Here is a 13921-nt window from a genome sequence, read left to right on the forward strand (position 1 = left end):
TGAGAGTTTGCCGTAAACCGGCATAATCTATACGTGGCGATACGTGCGCCACTCAGTGATCAACTTAATTCCGATCCTTGACAGAATACATGATGTTTGACATGAATTTTTATTTTTATTGTTATTACATATATGTGTTTTCGACCATTTATTTAAATATAGTATCATATTTTTTAAATATTTCATAATTTTTAATAGATATGTCGGTTTTGGCGCTCAATTTCTCAGAGCTCAGAGCTCAGTTTTCGTGTGTCTTAGAAAAACGTTATTTTCTTAAAAACTAGAAACGATATTATAAAATATTATAATACTATCTAATATAAGCCTGTCTCTAGTATATATATGTGTACGCAAATTTTTATTTCGAGCTTTAAGTTACGAGATAACCTCCACAAACAAACTGGTATGTCGGTTTTGGCGTCTTTTCTCTACTCGATACTATTATCATTTATAAAACAGCTTGTAGTAAAAATCGAGATGTGCGTACAGAACGTAAGAGTTTCGAATAATTCACCTTTGTTATTTTTACACGTGCTTTAGCTGAATAGTGTTAATTATAAATGCGGTATCGTTATCCTCAGTAGGTAGGTTCCTCATTAACAACGAGAGACAATTGACTCAAAGAAAGTCTTGTCGCATAAGCCATAAACCAACATCCAACTTTCTCCACTGCTCTCTTCGTGCGGTTCACACCACACAAACACTTAATTCCTTTTACACCGGCGCAATTTCTTCGCTTTACAATTTAATTCCGAAGGTATACGCAGTACCAAAGTCCTGAAAAATATCCATAAAAATCTTACTCTAAAGAATCTAAATTACGAGCGTGCTCGTCCTTGCGTTCGAGATTTCGCAACGCTGTTACAAGCGGGTTGCTCGCGGCGATGCATCAGCCTCCGTGGCTGTGGTTGGAGCTCTATAAATACATACCGCGAGCGATTTAAAAGTGCGGCGACAGTAATAGCCGTCGCTGTCTTGTAACCGCATTAAAATATTTTTAGCGCTGTCCCACTGTCTCTTAAAGACTCGACAAGATGTGAAAATTGCACGCGTAAAACGTGACGCGGGCGGGCGGCGGGCGTCCAAGAGTCAACGGAGCGTGTTTCAGTAACAAACGCGGCAAAAATCTCAATCTAGGATTACTAAGACCGGTGTTGCAGGTGCATGCATATGCATAAACGCGCACCGTCTGTCGTGGGGAGGCATGGGAAAAGCGATAGACACCGGTGCTGTTTGCGGCAGTCGGCGGAACGGATGAATGCGAATCGAACGTAACGTTCACCCAGCGCGACGTGTGAATGAAGCGACCGACGCGGATAGAAACTCCATTCACGCTCGCCGGCGGAAAAAGCAGCGCGACTGCGATCGATTGCGATCAACACTGAGTTTGAGTTCGGGACCCGACGAACACCCAGAGCTTTGTTCAACTGTACGCTCGCATCCTCGCACACTCGAACGCGATCTTTATTATTAACTTTCTGTGGACACGAAGTGTACTCACTGAAAGAAAGAGTTCCGAGATTACTGTTGTTGCGATTCTAAAAAGCCAAGACGTACCCATTTTGGGAGAAACTTGAGAGAATTCTAATCAGAATCGAGTAGGATCTAGTTCGAGTTCCAGGAGCTTGGTTCCACCTTGGGATAAAAATTGGATACGCTTACGCTAGAACTTCGGGAATTCTTATTGGAACCTTGACAATACTTGAAACAATCTTGGAGAAATATATGACGGCTTGGCAACGGCAATGCCGCGCTTCTTCGTGTTATGCAAAGACTTTGGATTGGGAAGCACACAAGCGCGATGTTGCAATGAAGAAATCGTCAATAATACAATTTCGCCGGAGGAAATGCGTTTCCCAAAATTCCTTCTATTCAAATGAAAGATCTCGACAACTCGTTCTACGAAGATCAAAGAATCACGGCCGCTACAAAACAGAAAGAATCCAGTGGTGCCAGACGTTTTACCAAACATGCCATGCGCAATTTATGGAACATCCTTGGCATAAATCAACGCGATCTTTATTTTCACGCTAGAGCTAATCCAAACACCAATAGCTCCCGCGTTTGTGCATCGCAGGAAAATATTTTATCAAGTGCGGGTGCTTGAAAAGCCCCGAGAAATTACTAGCGGGCGCAGCTGCCCCGGATAATGAGTTTGGAAATACTGCGCAAACCTTGCGCAGAGCTTCTCTGTCTCGACCTGCGTGATAACGGACCGCTGCCCACGATATTTTAAGAAAATCAAGTAGCTGTTACCACAAGTAATTAACCTGAAACTTTATGAATAAATAAAACTGATATTCACGATTCTGTAGTTGCCGAAAATATTTCGAGATAATATCAAGGATGCAACTGTAAACGAAGTTTATTCATTATCGTGTATTATCGATCTTTACAATTATCGTTCAAGCCAAGTATGATAATGATAACCGGTACAGTCTCTAGACTGGTTGCTGTTGTGTATGTGGGTAAAGTTTCACAAAGTTTTAATGAAATCATAGACGGGAGAGCCCGCCCACGAAGTTATGCTCTCTTCGACATATTGCTCTTCTTGATGCTTACCTGCAGCCGCAGACAGAATCAGAGTTTTATGCGCAAAGTCCTGACGTTTTGCCAATATCTTTTATGAAAGAAAAATGATTAAATTAAAGTCTTTACTTTAAGAAGATATCAAGCAATAACAAGCAAATATTAATTGCAACGCTTCAATTGCAAACGTCATAATGAAAGTATTCCGTACACGAGAATGGAATGAAATTCTCAATTCATAACGCCAGTTGATAAGGATCCTTAATTCGAATTATCACAAATGTGATAATAAAAATCCGAGTAACTGAATTATTACGATTATTGAAATATAGCTCGAAATATATTAGCTAGCTGATCCTGTTTAGTATCGCTGTAGTTTTGTCACATACGTCACTTTCATAATTATTTTCTTGTTACACGTGTATTTACATTCAGTCCGCTGTCAATCGTATCGAACGTATCGAATCGTATCGAACGCTCAATAAATTATGAATTTCCGTCCGATACACACCATTGATTTTCGTCGTTGACATTTCGCATACCGATCAGGAGGCGCGGATTAAAAGTCGGTGCCTCTCGGACACGATTACTTTTTCTCCACTCCCCTGTGTGATTTCGAGAGGTACTGCGATAAAGGTTAAAGCGTGATTAAATGCCATATAAAATGTAAGCGTAGCATCGTGTCGACACCTACTCATCCATGTTCATGCGATTTGTGAAATACTGTGACCTGTACGAAACGATAGAATTTATACCTCTACTCTCGCTAATTATCATTTTATTTTGTTGAATAACATTTTTCCTGAAAGACACATATACATACGTACGTTCAGCTTATATTTCTTACAGCTGCTAAAAAATCTTTTGTCATTTCTATTATCGATTATGTCACTTTAACAAGATTATACATTTATGCTATAATATAATTTATGCTATACGCAACGTACCACTAGATTAAAATGAAATCATCTCAAATGCACCGCATGTCGTGCAAGAATAGTTGGCGACAACAGGATCGAGGAGAACATGCATTCAGCAGAAACTTACTATGAAGTAATGAATAGATCTTTCGCTGGAACTAAGAAGTTAATATACGTCTGCATGCAAGAAAGAAAAGGGAATTTTTCGTTATAACGCGATGAATGAGACGGGAGCTTCAACGAAGAAACCTCTAAAGTTCCTGCCACTGCACTGTGTGAACGCCAAGTGAAGTAAGTGTGTAACACAAAAGGAGTCCTCAGCATTTCTGACCTTTGAAACACACTTTACTATCAAGTACCGCTGCAAGAGACAAAACCAAGAATAATAAAGTCACGCAAAACAAGAGAAAGAAGATGTTTTACGCGTTCTTCTTCCTATTTGAATCTCTTTTTCGTCTTTGTCTCGTAATTTTATCTTGATTAAGAATAACGTCGCTTTTGAAAGTTCGGATACCGAGATCGGCGCGTCAATGAGGAACTAAATCTTTAAGATCGTCTCACAGGCCAGCAACTTCCGGAGCGTCACTATCATCTAAGAGACATGCCCAACGATCAATGACACCCTGTATATATCTACATTGCCTAAGGCAACGTATGGGTGGGCGTTTCACGACAAGGCAGGACCGAGGGACATCAGCATCTCTCCGTGTGCAAACGCGGAGTAGGAATAAAGCGCCCTGTACAAATTCTTTGCTTTCAAAAATGTACAGCATGAGTCAGATCCTCATTGCGAAGAACAGAAAGCACGGATATCTCAAGACGTCAATGTATATTCATATATATGTATACATTTTGATACAGTCATATAAATCTGACTCAAAACTTGGATCAATTCATAGTAGCGAATAAATCAATTTTAATCTTTATCATTCTTTTTTTTAGTTAAAGACTTAGTTACATTGCAAATAGATAAACACGGCTACAAAAAGCTGCACTTAATGGTACAGAAATAGCTAGATATCAAAGCAAAAGTATTCACTTGAAGCATACAAAAACAACATTTCGATTACGCCCTTGATTATCTAATCATTCCAGACTTCCCACTAATTATTAGATTACCAAGAGCATTGGTAATCACTTGCTCTGCGTACATTAATTTAAGGTTGCATCGAATCGAGCTCTTATCGGCATCTAACGGTAAATATCTCCCTTCCCCCAACCGTGATAAGAGCGATAAAAGCGCCATACACGTTCTCTTGATTTAATTAGACTTTAATGAAGGTGATATCTTGCATATCGTTGTTGCAATGAAATAATTCCGTTTATTCTCCATCCTTAAATGCTTCGATATTACTACGTGTCCTCATAAAATTTCCGTTCAATACGGCGTTATACGTGTATAAGAACGAAGAAGGAAGCAAACGAGAAACCGAGAGTACCAAGCAATCGTATTAAGACCGCACGAAAGCGCTGGTGATAAAACAATTCAGCAGAAGAAGAAGTCATCAAAGTTTACCGTTCTAAAACGTGCAATGCGATTTTCAAGATGAAATTACCTTCAGCACTCGAAAACAACATTTTAAATCAAATAATTTTAAACAAAATAATATATAATATTATAGAAAAACTATTAATATCATCAATATTACACGCATTATATAATAAGCATAATGAAAAAAATAAGAGTATGCCACTTAATATTGAACATTCCTCGCCACTGATACGACACGCGATATATGGTTACTAAAATTTTCTGCCTGTTCTGCAGAAGAATTTGCGAAATCGCTACATCTCTTAAATCGCTTTATCCCTTGAGAACTTTCGCAATAATGCACTTTCGTGGCGGTCCGTCAAACTTTCGATATATATTCCTGCGATGTTGCGAAAATATGAGAAAAGTTAGCAACAAATATAATTAGGAATATATTAAAGTAAACATTGCTCAGACAATTAGCAAAGTGCCATCTTTTCATGCTTATTTATTTCAAGAATATCAAACAAGAATATCAAACTGACTGAATAAAAGCACTGGCGATGAAACGCGTTAAACGGTTCATTGTTCTCGTGAAGAAACAATGATGTGTGGGCTAGCCACTGACGAAATTTTCTGGACGACAATGAATCGAAAAATTCAGGAGAGACTTGTACTGCTAAAACTTGGTTCACACCAAGTACACACGATCGGGTGTATTAATGATGTCTGCTGACATTCACATCTACAAGGACATTTTATCAGACGCAATTCGCTCATCTTTTCCTTTCTTTTTTGTGAGTATAAAGCTCAATCGATGTTTGATCGATCGAATCGCATAAGTAATCATACAAAGGCTCACTAAACACAATTTAATGCATTCAACTTTACGCATCGTATTTATTTTGCGCAAATACAACATCGCAAATAATGATATTTATAATGTATATCTTTGTTAGGGCTCAGAGTTTTTATTTTTTAATTGCTCGTCTTTGATTTCACTTATCGCTTTTCAGTAGCGTTTTCAATTACACACGTGATGGAAATATAAGATGAAGTACGACTTGCATTAGCACGGGTAATTTTACGCCATGATAAACCGAAGTTTCAATAGTAGTTAATATCACAGGAAAATATTCTATAAGCTTCTCTGTCTCTACTTATTCCTCTCTAGATTTTTAGTTGCTAGAATCTTGAGAGTTGACTTATCATACTGTTAATTACTTATATGCAACAGTCAACCTGTGGCGGTTTATGAAATCTTCGCTCATTAAATACGGAAAATTTCACTTATCGACAATCAAGCCGTCATTGCAGTCTGAGCATTGCCCCGTGGACATAAGAAATTTGGCAATACTTTTTTAGTTTTCCGCGACCAGGATAATTACTCGGTTACAAAGCGAAAATGCTCTCGGGCAGTTTCGCGACTACTCCCGGACAAGAAAGTTCTTTACGTTTTCGATCGACTAGGGAATCCCGCTCGCCCAGTTGCGACCAAGTGTTGTTGTATTTATTTTAGTTATTTTAGTTATTACCTTCCTATCAGCCGAGAAGAGGATTTATTAATCAGCACCCTTACCGTGTACAAGCAATCTTATTTTTAAATATACTACTACACGTGGAGTTAGTAAAATCAATTATAATATTAATTGCACAAACCACCGGCTAATGGAATTCTTTCCGCATAACAATCCTATTACGATGCCATTGCTGTCTAACAGTAATCTTAAAATCGAAAGATTGTAATCCATGGTACTACTGCTACGAGATATAATATTTTAGATTGTAAAACGTATTAAAATATTGAAAAAAATCTTTTGTAATAATTAATAATTGCATTGATAATAACAAATGAACTTTTGCATTAAAATATTACAGATTAACTTTTCATAGAAAGTGTATATATATATATATATATATATATATATATGTATTCAAGAAATAAAATATATTTAACAATAAATTTTGTTCATTCTTCTAAATCCTTCAACTATTTTTTATCTGCAGTTTCGTACGAAGTAACGCGGTTTTAATCTTTTTAATATTTTAGTCGCAAAATACGATAATGAACAATAAACGTGCGTATTGTCGAAAATGTTAGGTAGAACCGATTTTCTGCGTTAAACATGCCTTGAATATTTTTACGCGCCACTCGTGGACACGCTCTTTTGCCCTGCAAGGATGTCATTGTTGCAGCACGTAATCAAGGTCGGTTATCATCATGATGAGATCGCGCAATTTAAATTCCTATCATTTATGCGCGCAGGTGGTCCTCTTTATTTACGCGGTCACGTCCTTATTAGCGCATCTCATTACGCAACTACGAGAAATGTGCAGCTTCGTTGCAAAAGCGACTCTTACATCTACATAAAAGGATAATTTTCGTTCGTTAGGTGCAATGACAGGTGCAACACTTGGCTGAGATAATTATATACAAAAATAACGTTTGGGATTATTGTGTCGCGAGATCACGACATATCAACAAAAGTACTTGACAATGCAGAGAATAGTATATGCATTTTCATTTATTTTTTATTTTGAGATTCCAATTAAATGAAACTTACCTTTACTTGAATTTCATCTGGTAAGAAATTTATAAAAACTGCTCATGTCGCATCGATAATCACAATAAATTGACAGCTGGACGGCGTTGTACAAACATGCCGGACAAATTGTCTGGACAATTGCTGGACCACGATCGCGATACTGTTTCGCCGATAATTCAATCTACGATCAAGTTCATTTATCGTCGCGATCGACGAAACACGCGCGCGGGAATCGATGCCACGTTGTTTCTTCGTTGTGCGTTCGTACAACACAAGTCACAACGAGAAACGTCACGAGAGTAATGTCATTTTCGTAATGCAATTTATGTAATTTCGTAGCGCGAATCGAAGTGCACTGTCACACACACACACACACACACACACACGCACATGCGAGGAATCAGGGCGCGTTTTTCAAAATTTTGACTATCGAGCATCGAACGCCATCGTCAATCTGTCACGATCGATTTGCAAATCTATTTGTTTTAATTCTATCGAGAGAGACTGGAACGATTCGAGCATAGCGAAGAGCGTTACTCCCCGACCGTACAAACAGCCACAGTCGACAGACAGCCGCGGCGTACACTGAAGCGGCCACGAAGAGCCACGCGACTTGGACGCGAAAGAGGCACCGCGCAAGATGGCCGCTGGTGGACGCGTCGCTCGTATTGGTCGGCGGTGTATGTCAGAACTGTCAGGTGCGCGACGCGCGTTATCGCGGTCGCGGAGTCAAAGTGAAGCGCATAGCGCTACTTTGATAAGAAACACCGCTGCGTTTATTCGACGCTTGTCGAATCGCCTTTAACCATTTTGAAAATTTAAAACTCAAATAATTAAACTTATTAAAATAAGACAAGTAAAGAGAACTAGAATATATATCGTGTGATTTGCTATAGAGGAACGCGCAATGTGAGATGTAACTTATTAGATATTAAGAGAATTCTACACATCTTTCAATTGCAATCATATCACATTTTTCAATTCCACCATCTTCACTGACAAAACTGATGTGCGTATTGCCCTAACTAATAACTGTCAATACTTGAGCTTATCTTCCACCGCCAAATTTACTTTTCCAATTGATGAAAATCAACTCCGCGACAAATTGGAAATCCCGTTTTAGCCACGAGCAATTAACGATCCCCCTCCGCGAATCAGAAGCATCCTCGGAACGCTCGACCCTGCAAGGAACGCAAGGTAACTGCAAATTTCCGGTAGGCTAGATTCTCGAAGCAAGATGGGCGTTCGAACTCATTCCGGCTGTCGCGTTCCTCTCTTTCCCAATCGCCTCGGGAGCCGCTAACTTCCGGTGCGCAGCTTCCTTTTCCTTTTCTTTCCATCATTCGATCGTGATTAAGTAACGATGCAGCCAACTTTACGCAAAATCGTCGCTCATTGAATAGAGTTTTCTTCACATGCGCAAGCTAATTATTATCCCCGTCGGATCACCGTTGCGTACGTCTTGATATCGCCACGTGTAATCGCGCCGCCAAGATCATCCCGTTATAAACTATCTATACAGAAGATTCTCAAACTTGATTTTAATTAATTTCGATAAAGTTATATAAAATATTCAAATAAAAGACAAACTGGTTAATACGAGTTGCTGTCAAGCGCAGATATTCGCTGAAGTACTCAACTTTACTATATACTTGATATGCTTGAATTGAAATTGATTGAAAGCAATAAAGTTAGCGTTTCAACCTCAAAATAAGAGGATGTATTATAAATGAGTGACACGAATATTATGCAATGATTTTATAAACTTTTGAAGCATGATAATAATTTAAATTCTTTTTATAGAAATCCTTCGCAACATCACTCCTCCTTGATCGATGTGATCATATCCACCTGTTTCTGCAACAGGTGTGCCAAGATCATTAAGCGGATTGCGAAAGGACGACGATTGGAGGTATGCGAGATTGCAAACAAGCGTGCGCTCGTGCACACGCGAGCGTCATTTATGAATGCATTCCCGCGGCCATGTATATATGCCTAATGTGTGTACACCTAATACGTAACTATTATACGTATTCGAACAGATATTGAAAACTATAAATATACATCTCATTCTGTCATTACGGGCTACGCTAAACCCGTATTAATGTCATTATTACCACAAACAGTTATACGAAGCATGTGCATACATTGTTCGCTTGCAGAAATTAGGTCACATGTCTCCACTACTATAAACAAGAAGGTGCAATCATTTGAATTATGCCATGCCAGGGCCTACTGTAATTTACATTCATTATTTGCTCTAATTACGTCTATAGTAATTATTATACAAACAGTAATATCCGATTAAATGATGATGAAATACATACAAAATAATAATTAGTAATTAAAATGCATGGATTATGTTATTATATCCAACTTAACGGCTATAGGCATAGCACCGATAGAGAAGTGGACTAAAAACGCTATCCTGGGACACTATTTTGAACGTCCAGAAAATCTCATCAATTTGTGCTGTAATTGATCGCACGATACATTGTCACTGCTGTCTGTATGTCTAAGAAGGTGGCGGTCAGGTAGCGTTCCTCCGAAATACCATACCACTATGAAATACCACTATGAGTTTACTGTACAACAACGCAAGATTGTCAATATATGACTTTCTCTGTCCGAAGCTGTATTGAGATTGGGGAAATTTCCGGTGGAATTCTAATCACCAAATAAATTTGTTCATATCTACATGATTTTGCATATATATAGTATATATGACGCTAATGAAATCGGTTTAAATAATTCATGCTTTTATCTTTTATAAAGATCAACAAATCTACGTTATTTGGAAAAAACCTTTTTATATATATTATTAAATTGTAAATTGATAGTTAATGTTGTTTAAACCTGGGCATAATTTCGCTTTGGTCTCTAAAGCTATGTCCAATTTCTAATATTCTAATGATAAAAAAAAGGATATCCAAGAATTCATCTTCCCTCGATCGATTCCTTAAAACAAAGCTCTTCTGTTTCGACCCAAGGACAACATAGTTTCACAATTGTTTTTGAATTTTATGCTTTCGTGATGCATTAAACTCATTGTCGTTCTCAGGTCTATTTCATCTGGATTTAATCTTTTAAGTGTTCGAAGGCTATAACGAAGGCTGTAACAAAAGGTTTGAAAACTCTCTCTTGATTGCATCGTTCTATAAATCTTGGTACGTAACAATTTGTTGTATTCTTCAAACAGAAACTCTAGAAACAGAAATTGATAGCCAAATGTAAAGAAAAAGGATCGAAGAACCGATCCTTTCATCGATGTACCCAACCGCAACACGTGATGAGAAATTATGATTACAAGACAGCGAGGTACATCGAGGGACAATGAGGAATATCAGGAAGAAAGTTTATTATTGCATAGGTAGAGTATTACGGAAAACTATCGTGTAAGAAACATTATAATACGATGCAAATTGAGCCAATAACAATAGCTGATGAGTTAAACGCAAGTATTAGTAATGACTGATGGTGAGTCGTACATACAGAATGGAAATATGCCGTACAAATTATAAAACAATAATATTCAAGCTGCGGGTTTAGTCATCAATAAACTTAAGTTCTACTTTCCGATATCGGCTCGAATCCTTGTAAGAAACATGAATCTACGAATGCAACGCAATCATCATGTATTGTTTGACATCACACGAAATGTTTTAATCTTCGCGTCTATGTAATAGTGCGTAAGTAGGTGAAAGGTAAAAATTCCTCGTGCTGAGTCGCACGCGCCTAAATACAGCGTTAAACCTCATCCTGGCACGCAACAGGAAATACGAGCTGTCCGGTTCGAACAATGGGCTCGAAAAAGCGTACAACAATACGAGACAGCCGGCGTATACCGCGTTTTACGCACGCATTTGCGAGTGCCGACCGATATTGCACGCGACATACGATATACGAGTCGACTTTTGAGAAATCCTCTATATCGGAAACGACCAACCAAGCCTCTGCTATATATAGAGGAAAGTCCCCGATTATGAGATACCATATCGATTTTGCCGAATGTAAGGAAATCTATAGGCAGAATTTAAAAATGTAATGCGTTCTCTTGAAGAGAATTTAATAAGCTTTAGGTTGGTCAAATGAAAAATTTAATTTAAATATTATTTTTTCTGAAAATTAAAAAAATTTGAAAAAAGAGCTTTACGCAAGATCGCGAAAGTGTGCTCCTAATATATAAGATACCTCGAGAAATCGGTGTTAAAAGTGCAAAATACATCAGTATTGCAAGTAAAAAACTTTATTAGATATTTTTATAAAAATACTGCTGCCACAGCCTTCGCCAAATCTTCACGATTCCACTGTCGACGCTTCCTCGTTTCTCTAACCTCCATAGTCAGATTCTATAAAAATCGCGTATTTTCCTGTTACTACGATTCTACTCTATCATTGCATACTGAATTTATTGCCAACCATTTCTTGATTACGTAATAAACAAGGTTTAAAGACTTACCTCAAGTTCCTTTGACATGTTCACAATTTCACAAACCTTTTCTTGCAAAAGCTAAACGCAATAACGAACAATGAATTTTTCACTAAATATACTTTACACCAAGAGTAATCAGTTTATGGTGGAATTAACAGATGGTACTCACTAGTTTAGCAGAAACTCCAGTATCTCATATTAGGAGCATATCTCATAATAGGGGATTCTCCTCTATGTATATTAAATGCACTTAATTAAATTTCATATTTTCAATTTAAAAGATTTTTCCCCCATCGCAGAAGGAGGAGGAGGAGGGAGGATATGCATTGCCTGTAAAAGTTATTTACGTTCTTTTAACTAACAAGGCGATGCAAGCTTTCCAACCAATTCAATCAGGAATCGTAGATTCAAGAGTACGTACTACGCATGCTACGTTCATATGGGCCGGGCTACGTTGTCATCAGTACCGTTACGAGAGAAATTATCATTCCGAGTAGACCTATATATAAATACTATCGAGGGCGATAGAGGTGATGTCCAAACTGGTTTTAGGTAATTGCCGAGAGACACAAAACACAGTCTGCTGCTTGACACAATTACATGAATAACCGGTTTTGCCAGGTACAGGCAGTACTTTGTACTTGGAGCAGTAACGTGCGCATATTTCCTGGCGTATAAATACGCCTATAATGCGCATAAATTCGAGGGATTATCAATTTGCTTAGAACATTGAGGAAAACAAATATAAACAAATACACGTTTATATTTGTCCATAACAGAAAGCTCGTAAGTCGATTTAAATATTCATGTAATTGTGTGAAAAAAATGTTTATGTAATTCTAAGTATTTAATATAATATATAATTTAATTTAATCAAACGGGAGAAAACCTTCTAGTACAATATTAAATTATTACAAAGTAGACACTTGATATAAAATCCGACAGTCTGATAAATTACAATAAAAGTAACAGTAACAGTAATATATAGTAACGATGATCTGAGAGAAAGAAATCAAAAAATTCAAATAAAACTACAAATAACGAGGTAGAATTCATTTAATTGAACTTGGATCCGCGTGGCAAAACTCAATGTGTGCCGAGAAATCATTTTCCAGCAAGCTTATAATTATTATTACGACTAATTGTAAGTGACATAAATTTTCTACATCCCGTGGGGTTGTTAGTCCCCCATCGGGCGCCTCCGCAGATGGCGGATTGGGGAATGCTCGACGGCTTGCCGTAGGGTACCGAGGAAATAAAATACGGGGTGGACCAAAAAATTGAGCAATGGATAAAACGTATTCGGCGGAAACTACCCCAGGTGGTAAACTACTCCAGATATACACTCGCGCAATCCATCCTCTTTAGAGGCAGGCCCCAAGGATTCTGGGGAGAACCAAAGCTCATAAAACGAGCTCTCCTAATAAAAATACAAATATTGTTGAAAACAACTTCCAAACCACTATGACGAAAACTATTCAGTTAACTTTACACAAAGCTTCATTTAGCGTTACAACATCGAACAGATTCGAAGGACTGGAACTAGTCCTAATGAGGACGAGACAATCAACGAGAAAGAGCGCGAGTCTACCTATGTATCGAGAGTAAGTAACATTAAACCATTGACACAATAGCTAATTGCAATCGCCAAAGATCAATATGCAATCAAAATCCTGTCTGATGATCAAGTTAAAACTCAATTTACCACGGCATAAGCGTACTCTATCATCAAGGAACTCCAAGACAGAAAGACAGAGTTTCACACCTATAAACCTAAAAGAGAAAGAAGTTTTATGGTAGTCTTGCACTATTCTACTGACACGAAAGAAATAAAAGAAGCCATTACGGTCATATACTGTTAGTCTGTTACTGTTACTATCTGGAACATTCAAAGTAGACGATATAAAAAACCTTGCTCCTTACTCATGGTAGAATTAGTGGTAGAATAAAACAATAAAGAGACAAACAATAAAAAAAATCTACGATTTGAACTCGTTATTACACACGAAGATTAAGAACCACC

At 37.8% G+C, this 13921-nt stretch overlaps 1 protein-coding gene across 1 annotated transcript in view; it reads right to left on the bottom strand.

Moving 5' to 3' along the window:
• LOC105286039 overlaps positions 1-11494 on the bottom strand; it is an 84276-nt gene extending 72782 nt beyond the window's left edge. Inside the window, exon 1 of the mRNA XM_011350668.3 lies at positions 7485-11494. The gene's annotated coding sequence lies outside the window, so the exon portion shown is untranslated. The remainder of the gene's footprint in view (positions 1-7484) is intronic.
• Between the last annotated feature and the right edge of the window lie 2427 nt (positions 11495-13921).

The sequence above is a fragment of the Ooceraea biroi genome, chromosome 10, assembly GCF_003672135.1.
Source record: "Ooceraea biroi isolate clonal line C1 chromosome 10, Obir_v5.4, whole genome shotgun sequence".
NCBI classification, from domain to species: Eukaryota; Metazoa; Arthropoda; class Insecta; order Hymenoptera; family Formicidae; genus Ooceraea; species Ooceraea biroi.